The sequence below is a fragment of the Macrobrachium nipponense genome, chromosome 31, assembly GCF_015104395.2.
Source record: "Macrobrachium nipponense isolate FS-2020 chromosome 31, ASM1510439v2, whole genome shotgun sequence".
Classification (NCBI taxonomy): Eukaryota; Metazoa; Arthropoda; class Malacostraca; order Decapoda; family Palaemonidae; genus Macrobrachium; species Macrobrachium nipponense.
The window spans coordinates 60,531,709-60,538,799 of NC_061093.1; the positions used below are offsets into that span (position 1 = coordinate 60,531,709).

Here is a 7,091-nt window from a genome sequence, read left to right on the forward strand (position 1 = left end):
GTGTCTTTATTTTGAAAAATCTAAAATTTTCTTTCTTTTTCTTACAGCCGACATTATTTTGCCCTTGCATGTTCATCATTATCAGCCGATGAGTTTATGGAAATATATCACGAAATGGTTCCTCATATTTATACACCCGAACCAAGAATTATGATGGTAAGTAATTGTGATTATACGAGTTATTTAATTTCACATACTCTTGCTTTGGTAAATTATAACGTAATTGCAAATTGTATATTCTTAATAGAAAGTATAGTCAATTGCTTTACGCTAAGCAAAGACAGACTATGGGAATTGAATCTTTAACTGGTGTTCAGGCAAATTCTGTTTGGTAATTTGTCATTGTGGTTGATGAAGCAGTAGCTTGAGTTGTCTTCTTTGCTTTTGATTGTTTTGGTATTGTACATTAGTAGGTTGTATGATACATACTACTAATGTAAGTGCTGGTATTTGTTATTGTTTTTCCTTACTCTCATTTATTTTTCAATTTCTTCTCCTGTTACTTTACTCTCAAAATAGGTTATATATTATTTTGGTTGAAAAGGAAAGTAAATTTATTTTAATGGATAATGAAGAATAATATTTATGTTGTCTTATATTTATGTTGTGAAAGATAACAGAAGTTCAGTTTTCCAATTTCCAAAGATCATATCAAGAAGCAAGTAATTGTAATTAGGTAATGTTATGGCCATATGACAGTGTCACAAAATGACGAGATGGCGCAGGTCAACCTCGTCCATGAGATCAGGGCTCTCTCAAAATCATTATATTTTAAAAGAGAAGGATCCTAACTGTTGTAATGGTTGGCACCAGGAGCTGGCAAACTACATTGTCAAGAGACATTAATGCCAAGGCATCAATTGGGAAATACAGATTAGAGGAATCCTCATCCACATATTGATTCTCCTCATCATCATGGAGTCCTGCGTATCATAGAATTTGGAGGTTACTCACTGGTATGCCTTACAGAATGAGTAGTTATTCTGCTATACTTTTCTAGATGACCCAAAAATTATAATTGTTTTTTTTTCATCCCAAGATGTCAGCCTTTGGATACAAACTTATTACTTTTAGACAAATTTTCCCCCTTCTGACCTGTTTTGACCTATATATAAACAGTGAAACAGTAACACTGGAGGCCTGGGGATTCCTGGACATATGTGTAGAGTTCCTGGCTTTCATCTTGCTTCTGTTCATATTTTGCATTATTTTAAAAGGATTGGTTTTGTTTGAAAAAAGTTGATTCTTTTAAGTGGAGTCAGCGCAAAGGTAGCAATATGAGATACAATGAAGATTGTATAAATATATTTCTTTTATTAAATTAATCTCTTACCAAGCCATTCAAAGGTGAATAAAAGGCTTTTATATTTATTCTAGGTTCTTTAAGTTGTTTTGTTTTAGTTTGCCCTGTTGTATCAAAGTCTTGTACTGTATTGCTTTTTTGCAAAGATAATGTTTCTGTTTTGTAGGATGCATAGCTAGTAAGTTCATTCAGTTATGAATCATTGCACAAACTTGTAAGAGCAGAATGAGAAGGTGTGTTGAATGTGGCCTTTGATTTTCTCATAGAATGGGGGGAAAGAACAATTCTAATAGTTTTTGGCAACATCAGGTACATGACATGGTGGATAAAGTAGTTAGGGAACTCAAACACTATGCCTACAAAAGAAAACTGGCTAACAAAATCTTTAATTGCTACAGGTCTTGTCAGTGTCATTCTAGAAACCATGATTATATGTATAATAATTTACATCCAAGTTGTTTAACTAGATAGTATATTTTTATATATTCTTATACAGTATATTTTTGTTTGTGAATTGATTATAGAGTATTAGTTTATAGGTTTTAATACTGTAATATAGCAATCCATTCAGTGTTATAAATTCCTTATCCTGCGATAACCTATGATTCACATATTTAACAAAATCTTTGTACACTCCATTGACAGTAATGGAATCCTATAAACACAAAGTGTTGATTACAGCTTTGATTTGATTTTTTTTCTAGGAAATTATGTCTTCTTTGAAAGTTCATGATGGCTATAGATACCTGCCACAGATTTGGTCAGACATAATAGTATTTGACCATACATCCCAAGAGAAGGTTGTGGCTGAGGCTTTATCTTGTACATCCAGTCATCAACCCACTGATGATAACACAGAGATTACTCAGCAAATATCAGGAATTGCTTGGGATATTTGGACAAGAGTTCAGAATCAAAAAGAAGATAGGCGCAATAAGGTTTGTATGTCTTTTTTTATACCTGAAGTGTATACTTCTTGATACTGAAATAAGTTATGGTTGTATAAATTTCCAGATAGCATGTAATTTTTCATTGTTAGTTACTTGTCCGTTCGTTTTGTGGGCTATCTGAAGTCATCTCTCTTTTGTTGTGTGAATGAAGTGATCTTTTTGTCATTGATATTTATTTTTATATTTTAATTTTAATTTTCTTTGTATTCTTTTTGTCTTTTGTGTCTGTATTCCTGTTTTACCATTCATCTGAAGAGGAGCCTAGTGTGGTTCAGAGCTGTTGTGTTTTTCAAGATAAAGGATGTCTTTAGGATGGTTTTTTATATGTAACTGCTTACACATAGAGAGCGTAATTTATCCATACATGTAAGCTAACTTTAACAGTAGGTAAGATTAATCCCAAATAAAATAGACTACTGAATATTTGTTATCAGTTTTTTATTCTAAATTAAGCTTGCCTCAGTGAAGATTTAATTTTTTTTATTTCTGATTTTACAGATCACTTGGTCTGGTAAGATGATTAGTGATCTCTTAATCACGCTGGTACAGTGCGATGATTATGAGAAGGCTGTTCAAGTGTTTACAGAAATTGCAGACAATCAGCTTTCTGTTCTTGGATCAGCATCACCCAAGGCCTTGGAATTGCTAAGTAATGCTGCATCACAACAAAATGACAGTAAAATTGCAGTTGTAAGTATGAAATATATTTTCATTTTGCTTGACATTACTTCTTGCAGGCAACGTAGTTTTCCATTCTGACAGTATTGAGAAAATTTCATACATATTTTTGTATTTACCTTGACAATACTCGGGTAATTTTATATTACTTGTGAATGAAAGAGCTTATGTATCTGGATTTATAATTTCAAGTCACTGTTGATGATGCATAGTGCATTTTCCATTACTATGTTGCCAGGAATAATAACTACTGAAAATGAACAATGCCTTGTCACCAGTCAAGATATAAAAGTTTGCAGCTGGTAGTAGCCACATTTCACAATTGAAAAGTGTAAAGTATTTCACAATTACTTTTCTTGCTGGTTTTGGTAGGTTTGACCAATATCCATTTTTTATAGCTTCTATGTACTAATTAGTTAACAAGTGAGAAGTCAGCTTCATTTAGGGGTGCCTCTTCTCTCACCAACCAGCATCTTAATTTTTATAATTTTGATAGGAGCACCTTATTGAATTTTTTTACAATTATTTTCACCTTATTCCATTTTTTATCATTTGAATGAATATTGGCATTTCCATCCCTGTTCCCTATAACCTTGTAACTGTTTAAAATCAACAGTAAACATGTTACCATGTGTACTGTTGGTTTTATTCACGTTGCTTTTTCCTATCAATGACAGACTTATTTTATGACTTGTGAATCAATAGATTATGATATGTTAATTGTCATCTCTAGTCCCTTTACTTTTCATGACAGTACTTAAGAACTTGATGGGCCTAATTGGTCATGAATATTCATTGTCTTTGTATGGCTGAAGCTGAAGATAGTGATGACCATGGGCAGGAACCAAAGGAACAATAGAGCAGTAGCTTGGTACTTTCTGAATCTCATTAGGAATTAAGAGCAGTACTCCATGTGTGACTAAGTTGCAAACTTGAGAGGGTATCCAGTTTGCTTTGAGACCTTTCTTTTGATCATGGCTAGACTCCCTTTACCTTGTGATATTCTATCTCGTTAATGCTACAAGTTAGGCTCTTGAAAAACGTAGAGTGGTTCTTGCTACAGTTTTGTATTTTGGTGACTGTGAATGCCTTCAGTTTCCATGATCAAGAGTTGCCTGTATGTTCAAAGAAAACTAAGAAAAAAAAAAAAAACTGCCCCCCATATACCTCTTGTATGGGTTTAGTTGTTCTCATTGCAGCTGTAGCTAATGGCATCGTTTTGGAACTTAACATTGGACTGGATTCTGTCTGTAAGGATGATGTGTCATAAATAACCGACAGTTCTTGCCATGTCTGTGGAAACTGCCATAGCTTGATTATGGCTTTCATCATGAAAAGAGACTTGTTTGGAGGTGTGACTTGGCTCTGGCAACTGGTAATGATTAATTAAAGTTCTTAGTTTTCAGAATAGCTCTTGTCCAATGGTTGGTGAGATAATGATAGCTTGTGCAGCTGTGGCACAACTTTGGTAACTAGCACAGCTAAGCAGCAGCCCTTTCAATTATCACAATGCCTTTTTTTTTTTTTTTTTTTTTTTTTTTTTTTTTTTTTTTTTTTTTTTTTTAAATTCTGGCTTTGCTCTTTCACTGATGCAGTTAAGCTGCATTCTGTTGACACTGGGCTTTTCTGAAGTTTTAAAGGGGTATAATCCCCATTGCAGGTCCAGTCATGAGTATGGTAACAGAAGCAGTCATGGAAATATAAGCTGTATTATAACCGAAGCTCTACATATTTGGAAAGGGTGTCATTGACTGTCAAGGTGAAACTGAAATAGTGTTGGTACAGATAATTTGATGATGGAGAATTAATATCCTAGGATGTGGTTTCTGTTGCAAGAATGTTATCTTTCTGTTCTATTTAAGTATCTGGCAATAGGAGTGTAAGAACTTGGAATAGCAAGTAAATAATAGAGGCCTGTAGGCTTAAACTGTATTGTCAGTGGTGAGGAACAATAAGGGAAGGCAGGAGCTGTAGTGGGTGTCAGCAGTACTTGATTTTTTATGTGTGGCATGATTCAGGGACGCTACCCTGCTGTGTCCACTTTCCTTGCTTCTAAAAGACAATGGTCTTTAATATATACAGTGCGTACCGACAAAGTAGATCTTGTTGACAAATAGAAGTTCTAAGTGAAAGATACAAGGCAGAACAGTAACTGAAATCAGTTATGGTACTCTAGGATGCATATATAACTTTTATTACAAAGCAAAAGTAAATACTAGCTATACTGACTTTGTGCAAATAAGGTAGGTGATATTTGTATGCATCTGGCCTGATATTGAATTACCAAACAGTTTATGTAGGCCTCTGTATCTGATTGAAAAACAAGACCATAAGTTGTTCTTCAAAAGAACTCGGTTGGTATGAACAGTGACAAAATCTGTCAGTATAACACAATTCATCAACTACTGTTGTGAATATGCAAACTTAACATAAAATTCTGTAAAATCTTTTTGAGGTCTTTATATCAAGCAAAAACATAACACCTACAGATATTGGAAATTGATTTACCGTGTTTTTATTTCTTTCAGAAAATTGTGATTTATTCTGTTGAAGCTGGCCATCAAGAGGCTGCAGAGTTAGCTAAAGGAGTTTCTTCAAAGTTAAATCTCTCACAGGAGCAGAAAGCTAAGATTACATCTGTATTAGGGATAGACATTATTCATCAAGGAGAAGAAAACTAAAATTTTTGCATTGGTCAGTTGTGTTCAGTATGAAAAGTGAACTGTTTGTCAAGACAAGTTTTTTTAATTCCTTTGCCGAATTTTCTTTATGCAGCAGTATGCTACACTACATTAATATTCCTGTGTAACTAAAAAGTGTTTTTATTCCAACATTCTAGTAATCTCAAGGAATGCTTTTAGTTTTGTGCAGATACCTGTATTGTGTTTAGAACTTTTTGAAAGCAATGGGATTCTTGACTGCACAAAGACATGATATTCTGGATTTTGACTGAAATAAATTGTTAATTGAATACCAACTTTTGAGTATGTATTTATTTTGTTCGTTCATTAGATGATATTGGTATTACTGTAGCTTGTAAATCATTGATTTCACTTTTGAAATTTTATGCTACTGAGTGGTGCTCAGCATACTTTTGATTGTATGCATACCAGGTGCAATTATTAATTTCAAGTTCAAAATGTTTTAAAAAATGAGTCAAAATGGTGTAATTTTTTGGTATTACAAGTTTTCTTTGAATAATAAATAATACCTCAGATGCACATTACATTCCAGCAGCAATCCAGTATTTATTGTTTTGTTTCCAATAATTTCAGTACATGCAGTTCAAAGGTATTTACGTAATAGTGTTTTTATAATTGCTTCTGTAAATAAATTTTAACAGTTGTTTTTTTATTTTTTCATTGCTCTGTTTTGAAGTGATAATACAGGTACACAATCCTTTATCCAAAATTCTAACAACGAAAAACGTTTTGTGGACTTAGATCCCAAGAACTGACCTTAGAAAATCCCAAGATTAAAAAAAAATCCCAAGATAATAAAATAATTGTAAGTCTCCCAAGCATTAGAGTCCTAAATAATCTCTCTCTCTCTCTCTCTCTCTCTCTCTCTCTCTCTCTCTCTCTCTCTCTCTCTCTCTCTCTCTCTCTCTCTCTCTCTCTCGTTCATAATGTTTTAGAAAATGTGCAGTGCAGGTAATACATCTTTGGAAGACAGAGAAAAAAAGCGTCAGACACATGGACTATCAAGGTTGTGACCAGCAGGTAAACAGGAATGGATTAACATTCCTCGAGAGATTAAAGAGATTAATTTGTTTTAAAGGTATGTCAATGCAGCATTAGTAAGTATTTTCTGAACAGGAATGGATTAACATTCCTCGAGAGATTAAAGAGATTAATTTGTTTTAAAGGTATGTCAATGCAGCATTAGTAAGTATTTTCTGAAGAAAAAAGTGCTATTGTTGCGGAAGAATCTCTGAACCAAAAATTTTGCACTCAGTGGGAAGGAATTAATTTTATTCTTCATGTAATCAGTTAAATGCATTACACTATTAAAAAATATGTAATGTAATCAAAACGCACACCCCGTCATCGTCAACTTCATATGAGCAAAACATTCTTTCTAAGACAGAATACAGCTAAAACCTGATTGGCTGGCTGGTTGGCATGGAGATCATCTATTATCCAATCACTTCCCTCTAC

General features: G+C 33.5%; 1 pseudogene; it reads left to right on the forward strand.

Moving 5' to 3' along the window:
- Positions 1 to 6,280, forward strand: part of LOC135207035 (small ribosomal subunit protein mS39-like) — a 72,189-nt pseudogene extending 65,909 nt beyond the window's left edge.
- Positions 6,281 to 7,091: the final 811 nt, after the last annotated feature.